The 23,664-nt window shown below is 44.6% G+C and overlaps 1 protein-coding gene and 1 long non-coding RNA gene across 13 annotated transcripts in view; one reads left to right on the top strand and one right to left on the bottom strand.

The window, feature by feature from the left end:
• The window catches only part of LOC122174708 (uncharacterized), a 105,322-nt gene extending 81,915 nt beyond the window's left edge, over positions 1–23,407 (top strand). For all 4 annotated transcript variants that reach the window (XR_010597976.1, XR_010597973.1, XR_010597975.1 and 1 more), the window contains one exon: positions 14,415–23,407. This is a non-coding gene — a long non-coding RNA (uncharacterized LOC122174708). The remainder of the gene's footprint in view (positions 1–14,414) is intronic.
• Positions 1–23,664, bottom strand: part of CDKAL1 (CDK5 regulatory subunit associated protein 1 like 1) — a 790,609-nt gene that overhangs the window by 42,625 nt on the left and 724,320 nt on the right. The gene's annotated exons all lie outside the window — the stretch shown is intronic.

Below are 23,664 nucleotides of genomic sequence, written 5' to 3'. Positions count from 1 at the left end.
GGATACACAAAGTACTGCTGTTTTCTCTGCGAATGGGATAGTCGTGCAAGAGATTCCCACTACATCAAGAAATATTGACCACTCCGACAGTCATTGGAGCCTGGGAGGAAAAGTGTTCAGCATCCACCACTGGTTGAATCAAGGAAGATTTTGTTACCACCCTTACACATCAAGCTGGGTCTGATGAAGAACTTTGTCAAGGCCATTGACAAAACACAAGCAGCTTTCAAGTACCTCCGTGGAAAATTTCCAAGGTTAAGTGAAGCTAAGATAAAGGAAGGTGTCTTTGTTGGTCCTCAGATTCGTGAACTTCTTTGAGATGATGCATTTGACCATGCACTGCGTGGCAAGGAAAAGACGGCATGGAAAGCCTTCCAGTTAGTGGCAATAAATTTTCTCGGAAACAATGAGACAGACAACTACAGGTTGTTGGTGGAATACCTCCTCAAGGCATACAAAAGCCTTGGTTGCAACATGTCACTAAAGATACATTTTTTGCACTCTCATCTAGATTTTTTTCCACCAGGACATTGCAACAATGGAGAAACGCTATCAGGGCAAATGGAGCCCATCAATGCTTGCAGACTATTGCTGGACAGTGACAAGAGATGCTCCATTTAATGAATACAAAAGACAAGCCAAGAAGCGCCGAGTAGACACTGAATAGGACTAAACTATGTACGTAGTAGTTTTTTGCCTTTTGTTTCATAATAAATTTTATTTATATAACCCTTTTGCTGATTTTTAAAGTGTTACATAAACAGGACAGGTGAAATATTATCATGTAAAGCAACCATAAACACATGAAAAGACCTAGGTTTACAATTTATGATTAAAACTCTACTATCTACACAATATACATAGACATAAAATGTAAAAACTTAAATATCTTAGAAACAGTAGCCAATCAGTTGTTTTAATTGTCATATTTGAATTCAGCACATCAAAATACATAATAAATAGCACATTTTATCTCTGAAGCAGACGACTTCTCAAAACTTGTAGACCAGTGTTATAATAAAGTATTGCTAGCTCCAATAAAGAAGGTGTGTCATTTACACTGCTTAATTACCTTTCAAGGCAAAAGGAAAGCAGCTTAGAACACAAAGTTGTTTAAAGATGAAATTTCATTACAGGAATTTCCTGTGATTATTATTGTTATATTCTGTCTGTTTTTAATTATCTTTTTTTTTTAAGTTGTTTCTGATTGCATTACATCAAAACACAAACATGGTTGGAAGCTCATTAACTTGGTGAATTTGAGTGGATTTTCACAAGACAGCGAAAGGCACATCTGTGATATTATGGTGATACTCTCTCCTTCTCCCCCCCCCCGCCCAAATTTAAAGTCCCCTGCTCCAAAGCATGGAGGCTTCACAATACATTATTTTAAGAATATTTTAACACGGGAAAAACATTTTCCCTAACTTATTTCTGAAGAACTATTGTAGTTGAAACTTTCAAAAATTAATTCAGCCTGAGGCAGACAACCGGTATGGAAAATTTCAGCCCAGACAGTTAAAATTGGCAAAGTTGTAAGTAACTGGAAGCAGGGGCTTATAATGCACTGGCTCTCAACCTTTCCAGACTACTGTGCCCCTTTCAAGAGTCTGATTTGTCTTTACATATCTCCAAGTTTCATCTCACTTAAAAAACTATTTGCTTACCAAATCAAAATACAAAAGGGTCACAGCACACTGTTACTGAAAAATTGCTTATGTTCTTATTTTTACCATATTATAAAAATCAATTTGAATATAAATATTATACTTACATTTCAGTGTATAGTACATAGAAGAGTATAAACAAGTCATTGTATGCATGAAATTATAGTTTGTACTGACTTCACTAGTGCTTTTTATGTAGCTTGTTGTAAAACTAGGCAAATATCTAGATGAGTTGATGTACCCCCTGGAAGACCTTTGCATACCCCCAGGGGTACGCATACCCCTGGTTGAGGACCACTGTTATAATGGAAAGCATTGGGCAATCATAACTATAGGCATCACTACCAGCATTGCCTATAATTCTTCAGTGTAAAATTATTAGCCCGCCCCTTTCCTATCCTCCTGCATCAAACCTTGTATCATCATATTTTCTTGGAAAACAATGTAAGATTCAGTGATAACAGGAAATAGAGACAATTACTAGTATAAATAGGCTGAAAAAGGAAATTTAAAAATTAATGGGGAATAAATCATAATTTAAGATTAATTGTGTTTGCTTGGATGTCATTGAACATCTGCTGCCAATCTCCAAACTCTATAGACACCAACATAACATCCTCGCCTTCCCTCTGATTACATTGTTCTTATACACCCATGAGGAGGACTATCCACTGAGGTAACTCATAATTAAGGCTGCGAGTCTGTCACAGGACCTCTGTGACTTCTGCATCGGCTGGTGCGACTGACCCCAGGGCTGCCCAAGCAGCTCCTGAGGCCCCCGGGCCAGCTGCAATGGCCGCTTCTGGGGCAGTCTTGGGCCCCCAGCCCCCCGAACACCAGCAGCAGTCCTAGGCCTCACATCACATCCTTCCCCACCCCGAGCACCAGCAGTGGTCCCAGGCCGCCCCTCCAGAGTACCTGCGGTGCTCCCAGAGCTCCCAAGATTTAGTCAGGGGTATATACTACCTGTCAAGTCATGGACAGGTCATAGGCTGTGAATTTTTGTTTACTGCCTGTGACCTGTCCATGATTTTTACTGAAAATACCCGTGACTAAAATGTAACCTTACTCATAATAGAAACAAATCGGAACCTTTGTGTGACTTGGTGCCTGGAAGCACTAATCAGCTATATAGTTTTATGCATTTGAGATCAGTTTAAGTAGAAAGGAAAAGACAAGTAAAAGAAAGGAGCTCTCAGATTTGTCTTAAATTGCTAGATTTGAACAAAATCAATTTAATAAATTTAAATGCATATGCAATCAGTTCTAGTTACCTCATGTTTTCATAATATTTACTGTATCTTCTCTTTAGATTTCATAAAAATTGGACAATTTTTTATTTGAATGGAAAGTGCTTTTGAAAAAGGTTTACAGTAACCATATGTTATATACTGTAACGTTATTTGCATATTGAATAAGATAGACCTCTTCCTATGGTGTATGCTGTGTAGATATAAAGATACTAGATTTTCAATTCTACTTTTGACCGTTTAAGTTCATTTCACCCTCTCCCAGGGTGGCAGAATTCACCAAGGTTTCCGTGGGAGAAATTTTGCTTAGTCATTCAGATACAGGGCCGGCTCCAGGCACCAGCAGACCAAGCACGTGCTTGGGGTGGCACCTTAGAAGAGGCGGCCAATGTTGGAGTGGTGGGGGGGGGGCGCTCGCGGTGTTTTTGTTTTTTTTTTGTTGTTGTTCGGCGGGGCAGCGCTCGAGGGTTTTTGTTTGTTTCGGCTGGGCAGTGCGGGGGGGTGTTTCGGCAGCGCTGGGGGTGGGGGGCTTCGGCGGCGCAGCACTGGGGTTTGGGCAGCATGGTGCTGGGGTTTGGGCGGCGCGGCGCTCCGGGAGTTTGGGCGGCCCGGTGCGGTGCTCGGGGGGGGGGGGGGGGGGGGGGTTGGGGCGGCGAGGCACGGCGCTCCGGGGGTTTGGGCGGCCCGGTGTGGCACTCGGGGGGGGGCGAGGGAGGCGGGGGTTTGGCCATCCCAGCGCTGCGCTCTGGGGGTTTGGGCGGGGCCTGGCGAGGCGCTCGGGGGGGGGGCGGGGGTTTGAGCGGCCTGGCGCTCCGGGGGTTTGGGCGGCCCAGCCCGGCGCGGCGCTGGGGTGGGGGGGGGGAAAAGAGGTTGGCGGTGCGGCACTGGGGGTGCGGGGGGTTACGGCGGGGCGGCAAAAAAGTTAGAGCCGGCCCAGTTCAGATGACTCCTATTAGCTTTCAGTTCGGTGCTTCTGGCTTTAAACCACAATTTAGCTCAAAAATCTTAGAATTATATTAATATATAATTGGATTTTTCTCCTAAAATATCTGCACTGTAAGTTATCTTCAATGACAGCAAGGCCTTCTACCTTCCGCCACCTTCAGCACAGAACTCCATGGATTAGCAGACAAAAGATAGGTACGGTATTATGGTGTCATAATACCAATGCCATAGTTAAGGTTGGAATTCTGTTTTGTACTTAAAGCAGTTCACCCTCTGTGTTTTATATGACTTATGAGGATTAGTGGAGTGTGTTGCCATAGCGAAAGCAATCCTAGTGCACTCCCCTCTGCAACATGCATTCTCAGCATGGCCTTTCTGTGGCTTGCCCACTACCTTTGTTCAATGGAACAACTTCCACTGTGTTTTGGGCATTCTCTCAGCCTCCTGCGGCTGAGTATATTTCTCCTTCCGTGATTATCTCCATTGAGCCAGTCAGTATACAGCAGTGTGCTCAACCAATCTCATAAAGTTACCTGATTTCTTTTAGAGTGCCAAAGAGAAGAAAGAAGCTTTGATATTACTGTCCTGAGGAATTATGAGGCCACAAATGCCAAGCATTGGGAGCATTATACAATAAATACGATTGTTTGTGTGCCGAGAAGCTGAGTCACTGTGTGTCACAGCAGAGAGTCTGATATTGAGGGTGAAGTGTATTAAACATACTAAAACAGTAGGCGAGGGACTGGAAAAACACCACCATCTACAAGTGAAAAAAAAATCATGGTTGTCTAGTACTTGGTAAAATTTCTGTACATTCTCCTACTTATTATGGTTTAGTTTACATTTGAATTCACTGTTTCCATGCGACATTCTTGTATCCAAATAATTACAGTTGCTTTACTCAGAAGCAATCAAAATCTAATTGATGAAATGAATAAAAGCCCATTTCTGTATTATTCTGGCAAGTATCAGAGCCTATGACAGAAGGACTAGGAATAAAATCCATTTTAATGCAACTTTTTTATAAGACAACCATAGATATTAATTAGATACATCCAGCATAGTAATTAGAGAGATAATTTTACTGGTACATTTTAACATAAAGAATACATTTAAATTCACCTTGGATGAACACTCCATTAACTATGGTTTGTTGTTTTCTTTTAAACATGATCTTGGCATTTTTTATTCCTGGCTTTAGCTGTTTGCTAAAAGTGGAAAGGTAAGAATTTTACAGGTAGAGAACATCACAGCAGGTTAATTGGTTCAACATCAAATTGCTTTACAGTGATTTGAAAAAAACCCTAATTTTGAAACAGCTCTGGAGGTTGAGTATGAAAATTATTTAGCACAAGTTTTATATATGCAGAAAAATTGCTTTTGCATGAATTCACTCTTAAAATGTTAATATATTCATAAGAAAATTGTGTTTCTTAATCTCTGAAGAAACACTTATCACTAAGAACCTGCTTAATTCTTTTCCTGTGCTTGATTTATTAGCTTATGAAATTATGCTAATAGATTGCATGTTAATGGTTTTTGGGCTCAAATGACCTGATTTTAATAATGAAGTAATTTATGCAATAAATGTAATCAGCATCTATGAATCTCACTTAAAAGAACATATTGGTGATTACCCATGCTAAAAAACAAATGACTGTCAGCATGATGCAATGTATATGTTACTGCAGAGAACTGGGACATGTTCAGGTCAGTGCACATATTAGCTGCTGGTTGAGACCCAGTTTTGCCAGCCACACTGGGACTGAAACTACAGTTTATTTAACAATCTTTATTGGCCATTGTAAGTGATGACTGACTTCAAGTAGTCTTCTTGCACGGAGAAAAACAATGCTAGGAGGAGGAAAACAGACCGACTGAAGTATTGCGTGGAGCCAGCAAGAACTGCTCTGTAAGTAGCAGATCTCTTGGGGGCAAAGGAATTTAACGGAGATATGGGGGATTCTTAGTAAGGAAAATAAAATTACCCATTTATTTGTTACTGGTACAAGAGGCTATCTCCCTGAAACATTTGGTAAGCATGTGTGGAATTGTTCCTTCGGAAAAACCCTTTCCCCAAGCATCTTTGCAGAGATATGCGAAAGCATCACATGCTTGAACTGTGCATTCTTTTCCCCGCCCCATTTGCTGTGCGCTTCACTAGGACAGAGAAAGTTAAAACTGTGCACTGAGCAGGAAACACTGGTTTCTTTGCAGTAATAGAAACTAATGTTCAACAGGCTAACACCACACAGACTTTCGCACAGGTATTAGAGAAAAAGATACCATTAGCTGCCAAAGATGATCTCACTATTTAAACACTGTGACAGAAATTGATAGGAGGTCACTTTGGGTCTGATCCAAAGAGCACTGAAGTCAATGAGAAAACTCCAATTGACTTCAAAGGTTTGGATCAGCCCCCCCTCCAATTCAAACATTTAAAATAAATAAAACAGTTTTAATTAATATAATAGCATGTGGTAAATCATGCAATGTCTCAAGCACGGTATGAAATATTGGCAAACAGCCATTTCCAGAGTCCTCTTCACTTCAAACATTTGAAAAGGGGTGTGTGACATTTTCTATAATCTGGCTGCTAGCCGTTACTTCAGAATTAAGAGTCACTTTTCCCCTCCCTTCCCTCACTAAATAAACTTGTTCTTTGATCTGGTCTTCACGCACCTCTAAATTTCATGGGTGAAAACAATCAGAGGTCCGAGACTGCTAGAATTTTTGATCTTTTGCCCCAGTTGGAAGTTGATCCCACATGCACCAAAGACTCAGGGATGGACCATGCATAAAACCTCTTTAAAACAAAATATTTAAGTCCTGCCTCTCCTTCAATATAACAAAGAGTTCCTTATTACAAATTCATTGCATCTGACCTTTGAAGTGCCTTATCTTCAGGGGAAAAGATCTGCCAGACATCCGTAAGCATCATGACACAGAGGGCAAATTGTGCCTGGCCCCTAGGCAGGTGCACAAGTAAGGAGAAAGGATCAGTGTTTATCTCCTTAGTTGTATTAGGAATAAGGGTGAGCCCACTGAGCTGCCCCTCACACTGTGTCCCATGGACCCAAAGTCCTAGGCCTGGCCAAGCATTTGGAACTTTCCAGAAGTGAAAGCCACCCACCCCCAGGTGAGATAGGAAGGGGTGTCCCTGACTTTTCTCCTATCTAGCTTCTGTTTCCTGTGCCCTGGTCCTGGCGCCTTCCTCCATTTCCAGGGGCTGCTCCTGTGGAACTTCCTCTGGGGCCACTCTTCCTGGGGGCTGTTTCTGTGTCTGTCAGGGGCAGGCCCACAGCTAGACAAGTGTGGGAAAATGTAAGGAGGCAATGTTTTATTTAATAGGGGGCAGGGCTTCTCCCCTGGAGAAAGTTGAAACACCAGGTGTGAATTTCCCTGCATTTTAGAAGATTTTCGGGTATTGCAGAACAAAAATATTTATGCTTGAAAGGTAAGTACCTGCCTGATGTTTATTTGGAATTCTGACTAGAATAACTCACAAGTAACAAATTAGACTACAAGCGCCAAAAACCAAAGCCACACATCCCAAAAGGTGGTGCACATTTCCCCATTAGACATACACAAAAACATTCAGAGAGCCAGCATCAGCATTTAAAGCATAAACAGACAGAAAAGCCAGGCAAGTTATCTCCTCCTATTTGTGGGAATCTTGTGCTCTGTTGCCTAGCTGTCCCTTTGCTCCTACAAAGTCATGTCACCTAGGGCTATGCTTTGAATGTCAAACAATGAGATTTTTTTGAACAAAGTGTTAATATTTTAAAAATATAACATGCTATTAGTGTGCCATAAATAGTAAAATATGCAGTGAGCTAGTATCAGCATTACACAAAACCATAAAACAGCGAGGCAGAGGGCCAGTTTTGGGAGCTGTTGTTGTTTACTTACTTGTATTTTAAATGGCTCAAAACCATCAACTTGTACATTAAGCTACCTAAGTACCCATATGTTCTTATTACTGTCACCTTCATTCAGCTTCCCGCTGTATTGCGACTGTTTCTTTCACTCACTTGTATCTTTTCTTAAATTAGATTGTAAATTCTTGTGGGCAGTGACTGTGTGTGTTTGTACAGCACCTAGCAAGTGGGGCCCACATTCTGACTATGGCCCTTGGTGACTACTAAAATACAAATAATTTCCCTATGCCAAACACTTGTTTCATCAAAAAGCACCACATGACCAGAAACAGAGAAATAAACACTATACATTGCTATATAAAATTGCTACCAGGATCGCACCTCTAACATTCAGAACCACTGAAAGAATCAAAACAAATTTTCAAACTTTATTAGGCACCTAAATAAAAGTGGCCTGATTTTCAGAGATAGTGAGCCACACCAACTTCCAATGAGATCAGGATTTTGACCTTTAATATTTTACTGGCTTTGTCACTGCATCCTCAGTATTGGCTTCTCCTCTCACTGTGGGATCAGTAGCAGACCTAAACATTTAGCCAAATTTAATGATGAATTCTGAAATTAGGGGTCGGGCAAAAAACCATGTTGCAATTTTAGCAAAAGAAGAGATGGAATTATATTTACCAGTGAATTTTAGAAGAAAATGAAAAAGGACATTGTTCGCAGTACCACTTTCAATCATCTACTCTGTCTCATCATTGTTTATTTCCATTTTCCTTCCTGCTCCTTAACAGGTTGATCATGTTTTAGAATATTCCACTTCAGTGCACCTATATCTCAGAGGGATGCTAGGAAAGGTTTCAACTACTTGGATCTCCTTTCTCACACATTCATTTTCAGGTTGTCTTTTTCTTTTTTCCTTTTAAATCTTATGTCTGCTACTACATTTACTGTTCTTTCATAGTCATTTGACCTTTTTCCTCCCTACGTCTACTGCCTTTAACACTTATTCTTACCTTCCCTCTTCCTCAACAGAATAGCTTCAGGCCACTGCTACCCCCTCTATCAGGAGCTTTTGTCTAGTTTTCTGTGACAGCAAGCTGTATCACCACTCCAGTGTTTCCACGAACGGCAATACTCACAGTACTATACACATCTACCCTTAGGCTTCTCTCTCTTTAATGTGACATTGATCATCTTGACACAAGATGGTCAAAGACATCAGTTTTCCTAAAATTCAGGAATGCAATAGCCAGAAAGAGAAAATTAGTGTGGCCACTCTGGCCAGAAGAAAAATGTATTTAGTTGTTTTAATATTAAGATTATTCAGGTCAGCAGAGACCAGGATGGAGCGTTGCCCTAATTCCATATTCTAGCTGTTTATAACAAAAAAGGTGACAGATTGTGTTGCCCTATATGAATCCACAAGGGATAAGGCAGCACCCTTCACCTCATTTGGGCTAGTGTGTAGAAGCCATTCACAACCTTTTTAGCTCTGAATCTATCATTAGCAACTGCATTAGACTCACTAAAGAGGGCAGGGAGGATGTGGCCCTTTCCATACTAGCCAGCTATGCTGAGTCAGGGCAGGGGGAATAAATGCTGCACCTTTTAAAAGGGTGGTGGAGCACCTACTTCCATGGAAGGGCCATGGAAGAATTCTGTCTCTGGTCTCTTCTCCTCACACCCCTATGGGCTGTTAAAGCAATAAATACAGCCCACTGTATGTTCAGCCCGCTGCAGGCCTAGGTGAACAGAACCCCAGGCTGGAAGCGGGCTGAACAGGCTGGCGGCGTAAGATCAGCATTTTAATTTAATTTTAAATGAAGCTTCTTAAACATTTTGAAAACCTTGTTTACTTTACGTACAACAATAGTTTAGTTATATAATATAGACTAATAGAGAGAGACCTTCTAAAAAACATTAACATGCATTACCGGCACGCGAAACCTTAAATTAAAGTGAATAAATGAAGACTCGGCACACCACTTCTCAAAGGTTGCCTACCCCTGTTCTAGACACTGGTCCCCAGTTTATTAAACAAAAAATACATAAAGTAGCAAAAGAGACATATAAGAATAAATATATATCAGTTTGTCACACTTACAACACATCTTCCTATACAACTTTCCACCCTTTCTTTACTTGCTATGGTACACCTAATTTAGGCCCTGCAACGTATTCTGCAGAGTCCTATTTGTATCAGCTCTCACGATTCCTACACTATCTGGGTTCAGAGCTACATTTTCCAACCAATTTCAGGGAGGCGCTCATTCTGCATTCCTGATACTGATCCTCATTTAATAACTATGCTTCCTAGCTCGCTAACCCTAAGCTACCAGGGGGGTTAGTCACTGGCCAGCCTGTACTGTTACCCCAGCACCTTTAACTCTGGGCTACTAGGTCCCTCTTCCAGATAGAAACCTGCACTACTTGACACTCTCTGATCCCACTTACGATAATATTCTGGACAGACACTACTTTAAATAAATACCAATTTCCTGAAGACCTAGACTGAGCCTAGGGCATTAAAACAATAAACACCAGTCTGCCTCTCTTTGACTGTCTCTTGCAACTCTGAAAAATAGTTACTAGGCCAGATCCTCCACTGGAGCTCAGGAGTCTAGCAGGGCCACTAATTTTCCAAAGCCATATTCTGACTGGCCTTTTGTTGACATTAGACCTGTATATCAACTCCCAACAGTGCAGCGCTGGGAGCTTGTCACTGAAAAGAACAAATCCCTATGCCTGTTATGTTAAAAGGGTAGCAAGGCAAAGATAGCAGTTGGACAAAGCTAAGAGAGGCAGTTGGGGAAAGGAGAAAGAGAAGAGGTGCTAAAAGGGAAAAATTGATAGTTTTCTATTACCCCCAGGTCTCAAAGTACTCTTCCCTTTCAGGAGCTGTTTGGGGACATCCAGCTGCTTTTAATGCACTTCCTGTTTTAAAAGCCAGATTATGAATGGTGCTGTGCAGGGTGATGGTGAGACTGTGCAAGGAGATTTCCCTTCACTTTGCATCCCTGCTGAACATTGCTCTCCATGCTAGTAACAGCTTTTCATTATCTAATTTGTTAATTATCATAGTATGTCTTCATTTTGCAGCTATCAAATTTGTTATTTTCATACACAAGGTATGAATTAGTTATAAATTCTCCACTATATACAGGGACTTCTTCCTCAAGTTAAATATTTTTTTTAATAAAACAAACAAATTATTCAAAATATAGGTGGATCTTTTGTTATTTTCATTTTGTATTGGAATGTAAAACAAATGAGGATCGGGAGCAATTCTAGAGGTCTCATAGCATGAATTCTTCCTACACTATTGCCATTGCTATTTTGTTCTGTACCTATTGAAGAAATAAAAAAGTGTAATAAACCCAATTTGCCTGTAAAACAGTCTGTCAAAGAGAACTCATACTAGACATATAGTGCCTAAGAGTCATATTTTCCCAAACAAATTAATGTTACCCTAGAGTTCTTCAGCATTAGAAGCTAACAGTGAGACACCAGCCTAAACTTTGTGCCTAAGGGGTACAGATGGACTGGCACATTTACTGGAAATCCAAGGAAGGACAAGCAACAATATTTCAATAATGTATGATAAGAAAATACCTTGCCAAATATATGCAAATAGCTATTGGGGTAACCAGGAAACATTAAAATAAGGGACTAACTTCAAATGTGCTTGTGCAGCATCCAGCACAACGGGGGCTCAGTTCTGACTAGGGTCTTTGGGTGCCACTGCCTATTCCAAAAACAGACAACCCCCCCGCCAAATCTTATAGAAACGTCCTGGTTAATGCATCACTTGGAAAAGCAGGACAATTAAAAAGAGGGCCATAATCAACCATTGGCTGCATTGCTGGTCTTACCAAAGGAGGGTATAAGCCTCTTGGTGATATTTATTTATGTTAAATCCTTTTATTTACTGTGTTTGGGGATGGGAGTAGGATATAACTTGACAGCGGCTGGAAGTGGGCGGCAGGGGATGGATCACTTGATGATTACCTGTTCTGTTCATTCCCTCTGCAGCACCTGGCATTGGCCACTGTAGAAAGACAGGATACTGGGCTATTTGGACCATTGGTATGACGCAATATGGCCGTTCTGATGATCTGTTAGTCATGCACTAGACCAGTGGTTTTCAAACTTTTTTTCTGGTGACCCAGTTGAAGAAAATTGTTGATGCCCATGACCCAATGGAGCTGGGGATGAGGGGTTTGGGATGTGGGAGGGGCTCAGGGCTGGGGCAGAGGGTTATGGTGCAGGGGTGAGGGCTGCAGGCTGGGGCCAGGAATGAGGGTGCAGGCTCTGGGGTGGAGCCGGGGATGAGGGGGTTGGGTTGCAGGAAGGGGCTCCAGGTTTGAGGGGGCTCAGGGCTGGGGCAGGCAATTGGGGCGTGGGCTTGGGTTGTGGGCTTACCTTGGGCGGCTCCCAGTCAGCGGTGCAGCAGGGGTGCTAAGGCAGGCTTCCTGCCTATCCTGGCACCGCGGACTGCACTGCGCCGCGGAAGCGGCCAGCTGTGGATCCGGCTCTTAGGTGGAGGAACGCAAGCAGCTCTGTGCAGCTCTTTCCTGCAAACACCGCGCCCCAGCTCCCATTGGCCGGTTGCTGGCCAATGGGAGTGCGGAGCTGGTGCTCGGGGCAGGGCAGCGCACGGAGCCCCGTGGCCCCCCTGCCTAGGAACCTGACCCGCTGCTGGCTGCTTCTGGGGCCCAGCGCAGTGTCAGTACAGGTAGGGACTAGCCTGCCTTAGCTAGGCAGCACCGCTGATGAGACTTTTTTAACGGCCCAGTCGGCGGTGCTGACCAGAGCTGCCGCAACCCAGTGCCTTATATTCTGCGACCCAGTACTGGGTTGCAACCCGCAGTTTGAAAACCACTGCACTAGGCTATGTGTACAGTACCATTGTCTTTCCCTTATGTTACGTTCTTATGACCACATTAAACCACTTTTTGTAGAGAGAGCCAAAAAAGCAAAATTAAGAGAAATTAAACATCAATTTAGCCTTTGGACACAATTAAAAGTTCTTGCTAATAATAAATGTTATGAGCTAAATCCTGTCCTGGCCAACCCAATCTCATTCAGCGTGCCCTCCTCTGCAGAAGGACTCATTTCAAGGGCAACATTCCCCAAGGAAGTCTTGCGGGACATACTGTGGAGTCTACTTTACCATTCCTCTGAGTAGGAACAAAGTTGTCTCTGAGCTCGTATCTGCTTCTGACAATAGCATATGCACTGGCTGATGGAGGGATGGACACTTTCAAATCCATTCATGCTCTTATTGATGCAAAGGACTTATTTCATTTGCCCTCTTATGCAGGGCTGGCTCTACCATTTTTGCTGCCCCAAGCAAAAAAAAAAAAAAAAAAAAAAGAAGCCACTCGGAAAGTCGCCTGGACTGTGCCGCCCCAAGAATGAACGGAATGCCGCCCCTCAGCATTTGCTGCCCCAGGCACGTGCTTCCTCCGCTGGTGCCTGGAGCTGGCCCTGCTTCCATGGAGGCTGATGGCCATAACTGGCGTTCTGGTTTCTGTAAGGCAGTGGTTCTCAACCAGTGGCCTGCTTGCAGTTCAGTCAGCAGACACCTCTGGCCCATCTGACATACAGGGCCATACAGATAGTATACACATTGTGTGGATGCAGTCCACATAACACACAGAGCTGCATATGTGGCCCACAATGGTAAATAGGTTGAGAACCACTGCTCTTAAAGGTATAATTTAAATGGATACAGCTAGAACATTATATTTGGCCCTTGACTATTTATAGGTTGGTTCCTAAAAAAACCAGTGTGCCATCCTCAAAGGACTTGTTGAGGAACAGATGACTTATGATACAAAATTGAGAAGGAAGTGGCTAGAGTGCAAGTGGGTAGCAACAGAGTACAAAGCTGTCTAATTGTGTCTGTGTGCTGGACTGTGCACTAGAGAGAAAGACTGTGCCCTGCCATATGCACAGAGGAAGTGGTCCCCAGTGCTTGTTCTCTCCTTGTTACAGCAACACACGGAAAGATTAAGCCCTTCGTTTATTTCTAAGAACCCTGGATGCATTGTCTCCCTTAATCACTTACTACTTCAAAATTTCTCCTCCTTTGGTGTTCACACCTCAACTGCTAGCAGAGGACCTCACCCTCCCTGACTGAACTAACCTCGTTATCTCCATATTGATTCTTGCCTGCATATTTATACCTGCCCCGGAAATTTCCATTACATGCGTCTGACGAAGTGCTTATGAAAGCTTATGCTCCAATACATCTATTAATCTTAAAGATGCCACAGGACCCTCTGTTGCTTTTTACAGATCCAGACTAACACGGCTACCCCTCTGATACTTCAAAATGTTCTTTAACTAGAATCGTTTGTATGGATTATAGTAATCATAATAGCAGATATGTAAAAGGACAGTGTTGATTGTTCTCATTTAACCCAGGAAAGAAATTTGAGCATCTCTTCAGAAATCCCACCTAAAATCTCCAAATCTTCCCCCCTCCCCTTTCCCCAAGAAAGGAAATAGTGGAACTATAGAAGTGCAATTAAAAATCTCCACATTACTCTCAGTAGACAAAATGTGATATTTTTCACCTGCACTGATGTCAGATCAAGTCCTCTCCAAGGTATCCAGGTTTGTTGTTAATATTTGCTTTTTCTATCCGTATCTAATTTTAGCTCTTCTTGAGGAGATGGAGTCATGAGGTGAAAACTGAATTGCAAGGTACAGTACCAGATCTCCCAAGATTTCTTTGATAGGTAAGAAAGGAAGAGTGTAGGGAAAGCATTGAATAGATTAGTTGCTTCAGATAGACATTGATTTTCTCAAAATCTATAGCAACATTGTTGGCAGACCAAATTAATATAGAGATTGTGGCAATGGGAATCCTACTCATGGTGCTTATTAAAAATATAGTCAATCTGATCATAAGTTTTCCTATTTCTAGACCAGTGCTTCTAAAAGTATGGACCCTGGATCACCAGTAGTCCACAAGTCCATCAGCGGGACAACAGATTTTGAGAGGGGAAGGAGAATGAGGTATTGGGAGGCACCCCATTGGAGGATCTCTTAATAAAAATGGTCCACAGATAGAAAAGTTTGGAGACTCTCTGCTCTAATTCTTCATGTGATAGCAATATTATTACTCTTCTCTACTGCAGTGGTTTTCAGTCAGGGGTATGCATAACCCTGGGGATATGCAGAGGTCTTCCAGGGGGGACATCAGCTCATCTAGATATTTGCTTAGTTTTAAAACAGGCTACATAAAAAGCACTAGCGAAGTCCGTACAAACTAAAATTTCATACAGACAATGACTTGTTTATACTGCTTGATATACTATACCTGAAATGTAAGGACAATATTTATAGTCCAATTGATTTATTTATAATTATATGGTAAAAATGAGAAAGTAGGCAATTTCCGTAATAGTGTGCGGTGACGCTTTTGATCTGATCTTTAGAGCTGATTTTGTAAGCAAGTAGTTTTTATGTGAGGTGAAACTTGGGGTACACAAGACAAATCAGACTCCTGAAAGGGGATCAGTAGTCTGAAAAGGTTGAGAACCACAGCTCTACAGCATAGTTATGATCCTTCTCACTGAAGGCTTTCTGTGATACTCTTATTTATTAAATGCTGACCACATGGGTCAGTGCGGTACACACGTATTTTGATGTTTAACTCCACTTACTTGGCCCAACTACAATCTTTTATGTAAATGTCACTGCTTTGAAGCTGCAAGTGGTGAAAACATTTTCTTGAACTTATGATTATTAACTCATTTTGGGCACAACATGGTGCCAGCATGTCAAAGTTGCAAAAGCATCAACTTAGGTGGTTTAACAGTGGGCCCCAGAAGATAAACGTGGGTTTATTGTGCATTCTCACAAAATAAGCTAAATGTCTGGATACAGTATATGCTCCCTAGTGAAATGGAACTCAGCACCTCTGTGCAGGGTTTTTTTCCCCCTAGCCATGGGCTCAGTGAAGAACATGAAGCACTCGTATGAATATATTTGTAATGATTAGCTGAACACACGCATGCATCTTGCAGTTAAGACACAGAACTTATAAAGCAGAAAAGTAGAAACTACACCACTAAAGTTATTTCCCCTCCTTCTACATCCCCTATGAAGGATGCAGGAGGTTAGAATAACACAACTACAATAAACATTAGAGATGAAAAAGCTTTTCCTTCCTCCCTTGCCCCACATGAGGTACCGCAGGCTCAAAAAAATATAAAATATACCAGGCAAACAATCTCAGCCCTCAGATTGCTGCGGGCTAGAAAAATAATATTACATCAAGTATGCAAACTGGCCCTGCTGACGGGGGTATCCAGGGCTAGAAAAATAGAATTGCACCATACAGTACGAAGCAATCTCTCAAGCACACTGTAAAATGCGGATTAAATATAAGTTGGTGTCTCATACTGGGAGGCAAATAGGGAAATTGGGAAGGGAAAGTCAGAAAAAACTACTCTAAGGTCTTTTAAATAAGTAAACTTGTCCTTTGAATCAGTCATGCCTTTTAGGTCCCCTCTATACTATTATAGTTCAATGCTTTAACATAGTTATGGGCAAGTATGTGCCATCCACACTGCATATTTTAATTGCGTTTTAAATGGGCTAGTCAACATTGTTTGAGTTGTAATAGAGAAGGGCTTATACCTCGACAATGTATACATATTCACAAAAGAAGCCCATCGTAATAACAATTATTTTCCCTTTTTTAAAGTTCTCCATGCTTCAAGTTTTGTAGTATAAACTAGGAAGTCAGATGCGTTACTACCAATTAGAAAAGCCTTTTGGGATTTCACATTAACAAAATATCACTAAGGGTAAAAAAGGGTAAAAAATTCAACTGTGGGCAAAAGACATTTTACTCTCAAAATAGGGATTAAAAATGGTGTCTTGGCTTTGTGCTGTCCCTCTGCACATGGGTAAGTTTCACTTTAAGTGTGAGGTGATTAGATCTGGTAAATTTGGACTGTTAGACCCAGGACTGTTTCATAATGTTGTCTTTAAGTAGTGTGACTTACAGACATGGAAAAGATAAGGGACCAGATTCTCAGCTGGTATAAATTCCTATATTGGCAAGAATGGACAATGGACATCAGGGACATTTGTGGCAATGACCTTTCATTTGGTCTACATGACATTAAGGCAGGGGTGGGCAAACTTTTTGGCCCGAGGGCCACATCTGGGAATAGAAATTGTATGGCGCGCCATGAATGCTCACAAAATTAGGGTTGGGGTGCAGGCTCCAGGGTGGGGCCAGAAATGAGTTCAGAGTGCAGGCTCCAGGGTGGGGCCAGAAATGAGTTCAGGGTGTGGAAAGGGGCTCCGGGCTGGGGTGAGGAAGGAGGTGCGGGGGGCAGGCTCCGGCTGAGGGTGCGGGCTCTGGGGATGAGGAGTTGGGGGTGTTGGAGGGTGATCTGGGCTGGGACCAAGGGGTTCGGAGAGAGGGAGGGGGATCAGGGCTGGGGTAGGGGGTTGGGGTGTGGAGAGACGCTGAGGGGTGAAGGCTCTGGGCGGCGCTTACCTTAAGCCGCTCCTGGAAGCAGTGGCATGTCCCTTCCCTGGCTCCTACGCGGAGGCGCAGCCATGCGGCTCTGCATGCTGCCCTGTCTGCAGCCACCACCCCTGCAGCTCCCATTGGAGTGCTGGAGGGGGCCATGGCGCGTGTAGGAGCCGGAGGGGGGCCAGGCCGCTGCTTCTGGGAGCTGCGTGGAGCGGCCCCCAATCCTGCTCCCCAGCTGGAGCACCAGAGGGGGGGCCATGTGGCTGCTTCTGGCAGCTGCATGGAACGGCCCCCAACCCTGCTCCCTGGCTGGAGTGCCAGAGCAGGGAAAGCCCGAGGCCCCGCTCCCCAGTGGGAGCTCGAGGCCCGGCTTAAAATGGCTGGCGGGCCGGATCCGACCCGCAAGCCGTACTTTGCCCACCCCTGCTTTAAGGTGTGTTACACATCCCAGCAAGGACTAGGAAGTGGCTTAGTCTTCCATCTCTGGTGACCTGGGTTGAAATCCATCACAAACAGATGGGGTGAAAACACACAGCCTCGATCCAGATTCAAACTTTCCCTCAGCTTGGATCTGGAATTGTAGTTCAGGCCCACTAAAGGAACAGGACACATCAGGCTCCAAACCCACTCACAGTTCCAGGCATTTCTGAATGTAGGAGTTGGGGTAAACACTGTGTCTAATCAAAGTTAAAATGGGTTTGATGGTCATATCATAGACATCCCTGCCCCCGTCCCCTGGTCCACCAGATGAAACCACCTGGTCTGATACCTTCTGTACTCCAGAGAAATCCAACACAGGAATAGCTGAGTCTGTTGAAGTGCACTTCTGGAAGTGCACTTACAGAAGTAGGCAAAGATGCACAGCATATGTCCCTTTTTTGCCTAATCAAGCCAGTCCTTTCACTTCTATAATAGGGTTACCATATTTTGTGCCTCCAAATGGAGGACACTCCCCGGGGCCCTGGCCCCGCCCCCAGCCCCGCCCACGCCCACGCCCCAACTCCGCCCCCTCCCAAAGTCTCCGCCCCCTCCCCTGCTTCCCGCGAACATTTAATTCGCGGGAAGCCTGAAGCAGGTAAGGGGGGCGGGGGGGAGGAGGCGCGGCTCAGGCTGGCCCCCCGGCGGCTCCAGCCTGGGTTGGCTCGGGCCCTGGGGTGCCGGCCCCGACCGACCACCCCCCGCGGGCCCGGCGCACCCCCCGGCTCCCCGCCCCGCGGGCCCGGCTCCCCGCCCCGGCTCCCGGCCCCGCGGGCCCGGCGGACCCCCCGGCTCCCAGCCCCGGCCCCGCGGGCCCGGCGCACCGACCCCGGCTCCCGGCCCCGCGGGCCCGGCGCACCGACCCCGACCCCGGCTCCCGGCCCCGCGGGCCCGGCGCACCGACCCCGACCCCGGCTCCCGGCTCCGCGGGCCCGGCGCACCGACCCCGACCCCGGCTCCCGGCCCCGCGGGCCCGGCGCACCGACCCCGACCCCGGCTCCCGGCCCCGCGGGCCCGGCGCACCGACCCCGACCCCGGCTCCCGGCCCCGGCGCACCGACCCCGACCCCGGCTCCCGGCCCCGCGGGCCCGGCGCACCGACCCCGACCCCGGCTCCCGGCCCGGCGCACCGACCCCGACCCCGGCTCCCGGCCCCGCGGGCCCGGCGCCCCGACCCCGGCGCCCCGACCCTGGGCCGGCTGCCGGCCCCGACTCCGGCCGCCGGCCCCGACCCCGGGCCCGGCGCACCGACCCCGATGCACCGACCCCGACCCCGGCTCCCGGCCCCGCGGGCCCGGCGCCCCGGCCCCGGCCCCGGCCCCGGCGCCCCGACCCCGGCCCCGGCGCCCCGACCCCGGCCCCGGCTGCCGGCCCCGACCCCGGGCCCGGCGCACCGACCCCGGCCCCGGCTGCCGGCCCCGACCCCGGGCCCGGCGCACCGACCCCGGCCCCGGCTGCCGGCCCCAGCGCACCGACCCGGGCCCGGCGCACCCCCGGCCCGGCTCCCCGACCCGGCCCCACGGGCCCGGACCGGCTCCCCGGCCCGGCTCCCGGCCCCGCGGGCCCGGCCCGGCACCGCGCTCCCGGCCCGGCACCATGCCCCCGACCCCGGACAAAGAGGCCCCGGCCGAGCCTCCCGATTTTCCCGGACATGCCCGGCTTTGGGGGATTTCCCCCCGGACGGGGATTTGAGCCCCCAAAAGCCGGACATGTCCGGGAAAATCCGGACGTATGGTAACCCTATTCTATAAAGTGTTACATCCATCCACTAAAATCGAGATTGAAAGAATCACACACTGACTTATCAGAATACTGCAGATGGAACAAGAGCAAGTCTGGCAATATAAGCATTTCAGATAATTCAGAGAGAGGAATTAAATGGAGGCCTGGACTTTTACATCAACAGGATCTCACTTAGGAGAGTGTAGCTACCAGTTTAGTGGGTTTGGGAGTGGTTTTTTTCGTTTGAAGTGTTAACGACAAATACTGATGGAAATCCATGTGGTTCATTGTGAAAGAAAACAGCCTCTCCCCCGGCCCCCACATACACATTGATTTGCTTCTGCTTCAATCCTGTCCTGATATATTTTAATCTAAGCCAATTTGGGATGTTAACAGCATGTAAATGTGTTTTCCATATGAGCTGCCAAAGAAAGGGTTTTGAGCTGGAATTGTGTTAAGCTGATTACTTCTTTTAATTTCTTCTTAATAATACAGCATTTTTAATTGTTTGAATCATAATGATTGATGTAGCTGTTTAGAGAGCCAGGGAGATGCAAATGAAAACTAATAAATAATGTCTTAGGATAGAAAATCAGAACTCCTGTGCCATGGCAACAGCAAATTTTCATTACATTATACATTCTGCAGTGTTGCTCTCTCCATATTTACAAGATCATTTCATGTAGAGGAGAACCGGGGAAAAGAGAGATCCTATAAGCAAATAGATTTATTTTGCTAGAAATGCGATTAATAATATATGTCCCCGCATCTCACACTGAGAGCTCTCTCTTTCCATTCCATGAGATGAAATGCTTCCCATCTGAGTGCCTCATCTGCTATGCAGTTTGCATTCCCTCATGCTGGAAAATACTGACATCAACAGGAAAATGGAATGTGTTGACCTGATCATCAGCCTGAGAAACCTCTACATTCACTTTCATTCAGATGCTGCAGTGAGCTGCCTGTTTGAACATTCGTGGCCATGTAGAAAATCTTTCTGCTAAGAAATCTGCTATTTTCCCCCAAATATGTATATTTCTCCACTGCTGTTTTTCTTTGATCTCATCTCCTCCCTTCAAAACCCATGCAAACTACTGTAAACAAAACAGCCCAGAAGCTTGTATCACCTCCACTCTAATAATTTTAGGGATAAGGTCCATAATAATCAGAGATAGTGTAATGAAATCTTTACAGGGTCATATTTCAGTATGCAAATTAGATCGTTACGTTTTCTCCACTCACAGCAAAGCTAGGTATCAACGGCACTGTGACAAAATGTGAGTGAATATGTTTGGTTCAGAATGTGACACTTTATTTAAAAACAAAAACAAAACACACACACAACCAGGGCTTGCTGACCGTGTTGATAGCTCTTAAGGATCTGTCCCCACCCCCCATCTGAAAATCAGTACAACTAATGTAGTCTCTTAAAGGAAGGCTATTTGCCATAATTATATTTGCTGTTTCCTTTCCTTTCAAGACACTTTGGCTGTAGATAATTGCCCTTTACTCTAATTTGTTAGAGAGGGAATATTTCTCTGGGTAGTGGACTTTCCTACCTTAGAAGCAGCAGATAAAATGAGAATTGAATTACACTTGAGTGGCAGGCCCTCTATACCAGTTACAGCCTAAGTTGAATACTAGGCAGAGGGACCCTGAGTGTTGATGGTGGCTCAGAATCTGGATTTGAAGTGTTAAACCTATGGCAGCCATGATTTGTACCATTGGGAAGTTTTAGCATGAGCACACTGTGGAGGTTCCATAGTATAGGCTATGCTGGCCTAACAGTTAAGCTTCTGCATGCATTAAGCCCTTCTATTCAGAGATGAACTCCATCAGGCTTCCCAGTGATGAAATGGAAATAAGTAATCCACAGTTTCCCTTACCTATAGCCTCCTGGTGTGTGTCTCATCTTTGAAATTATGGCTTCATTACAGCAGTTTGAACAGCTGCATAAAGTTTGTACAAAAACAAATGCCAAAAGCAAATCTAACTCAGTATTTTGCTCATTCTGATTTTTTAAAAACATGTTGTCACAAGATAAACATTTAAACAGCACAAACCTGGAGGAACTACATAAAACAACAATGTAGAACAAAGGTGAACCCTTTTTAAAAAAACAGGAAAAATCAATATCATTCCCACCAAAGCTTTAGATATATAAAACCCTGTATTTTACTGAAGTTTGTATCTGACTGAATTCACAGAACCAAACTACACTCCTAATAGTGTGGCGAGCAAAGTGTAAGGAAACCTCATTCATGGCAGCAGGGGAGGATTATTTATATTTCCTGTAATTGACATAAAGCATCAAATGGTAATTAAAAGGTGAGATTTGATTTTCTGTCCACAGTTTTATAATTTCAGTGTTGAGCTGAGATAACTCATAAGTGATACACCATTATAGGATTGTGCTCAACAACTTTCACCATCCAATTTTAATTAAAAACAAAAACAGAGATTGGAAGGAAAATGCTAAGTCTTTTCCTTTCCTAACCTTTTAGGTCATCCTAGAATCACACTCAGGGCCATATTTTAAAAACTAGTTGCTGGTGGTGTGCCAACAAAAAACATATCCTCAAAACTCACATTTGCACATCCAAAAAGGGTACTTGAACGTGCAAAAAGGTACATGTGCAACTGGTTGTTTTGTGTAAGTAAATGCTGGGTCTAGAGGTGCAGCAGATATGCATGCATGCAGATTTGGTGGGAATTATTAGAAGCAGCCATTTCAGAAAATTTAGCCTTGATTAAATTTAGTATTCACCTCATGAACTCCCTCTTGGACTCACTCCTGTCCCCAACTCTTTAACCACTGCCTACTACCTTTCAACCTGTCTCACAAAATCCTACTACATGGATTTGCTTTTCCCAGCGTCTCACTTCCAGTTCCTACCACAGAAGACTATGACACCATTCTTTCCCATATCTCTCAGCCAACTTGCCTTTCTTAAAACACTCCCGATAGCCTGTCCCATTCAGAAACCTTCGGTAAAATTTCTGAGACCAGGACCATCAGAAAAAGCTTGAGTCTGAACAGTACATTATGAAATTAAACTGGATTATATAAGCCTGTTATATTTCCACTATGGTCTTTAGAAGGTTTTCTGCCACAAGACAAAATACCTTGAAGACTGATTGCAGTTAGCAGAAGAGTTTTACAGCCAGAGTTTGGAGGGGGAAAAAAACAAACCCAACCCAGCTGTTATAATTTTCCCCACATACTGCTTGTGACGCTGTATGGAATCTGGGGGACACTTGCGGATATTATGAATATCAATATAGTAAAACTGCAGTGAGTTATGCCAGATATGCCATGCAAGGTATCTGCAAAATTGTTATAATTTGCCAAATAGGATAATCTTGTTTATATGTTTGTATCACCTTTGTATTGTGGGTTATAGATATGTATGTATGTCTGTATTTCAAAACTTGTGCTATGCTTCTGGGTGACACCCCGAGACAGTTTCAACATTGCCTAGCCTGCTTGATGGCCCATTAAGCACCATCAGCTATACAACTGACCCACTGAGAGAAGGCAAGGGGTACACCTTGTGACTCAGCAAGGCATACAGGGGCATGCCCATGTACAGAACTAAGGCTGCCCAGCCATGTGGTGGGAAGCTTGTGTTGGAGACAAAGGAAGCACAAGCCACATGGCAAAAGACTATAAAAGGCTGCTGCATCTTCTCCATTTTGTCTTCAATTCTGCTTCTTATCTCTGGAGGAACTTTGCTACAAACTGAAGCTCTGAATAGAGGACTGAATGACTCATGCAAGCTGTGGATGTATTCCAGAGGGACTTTCAAGCCAGCAAACTCACCAATACTACTAAGAACCTGATATATGGACTTTGAAGTCTTTGTATGTATGTGACTGTTTTACCATTTAACAGCTCTCTGCTTGTTCTTTATTTTTTCTTTATAATAAACCTTTAGTTTTAGATACTAAAGGATTGGTTGGCAGCGTGGTATTTTGAGTAAGATCCAAACCTATACTGACCTGGTAATGTGGCTGATTCTTTGGGATCAGAATAACATTTTGTATATGTGAGCAGAGTTATTTTAAAATAACTTCTCACTGTACTGGACCTATGTGCTGACCCGAAGCCAGAGAACTGGAATGCAATAACGGAGGGGCTGAGTGATTTCTTTTTTCTTCTTGATAACCAGTGTGGGGAATCAGAAGCACAGTTGTGACTTGCTGGGA

Source organism: Chrysemys picta, chromosome 2, assembly GCF_011386835.1.
Source record: "Chrysemys picta bellii isolate R12L10 chromosome 2, ASM1138683v2, whole genome shotgun sequence".
Classification (NCBI taxonomy): Eukaryota; Metazoa; Chordata; order Testudines; family Emydidae; genus Chrysemys; species Chrysemys picta.
The sequence above is the reverse complement of the archived record's forward strand: the minus strand, read 5'-3'. Positions and strand labels throughout refer to the sequence as shown.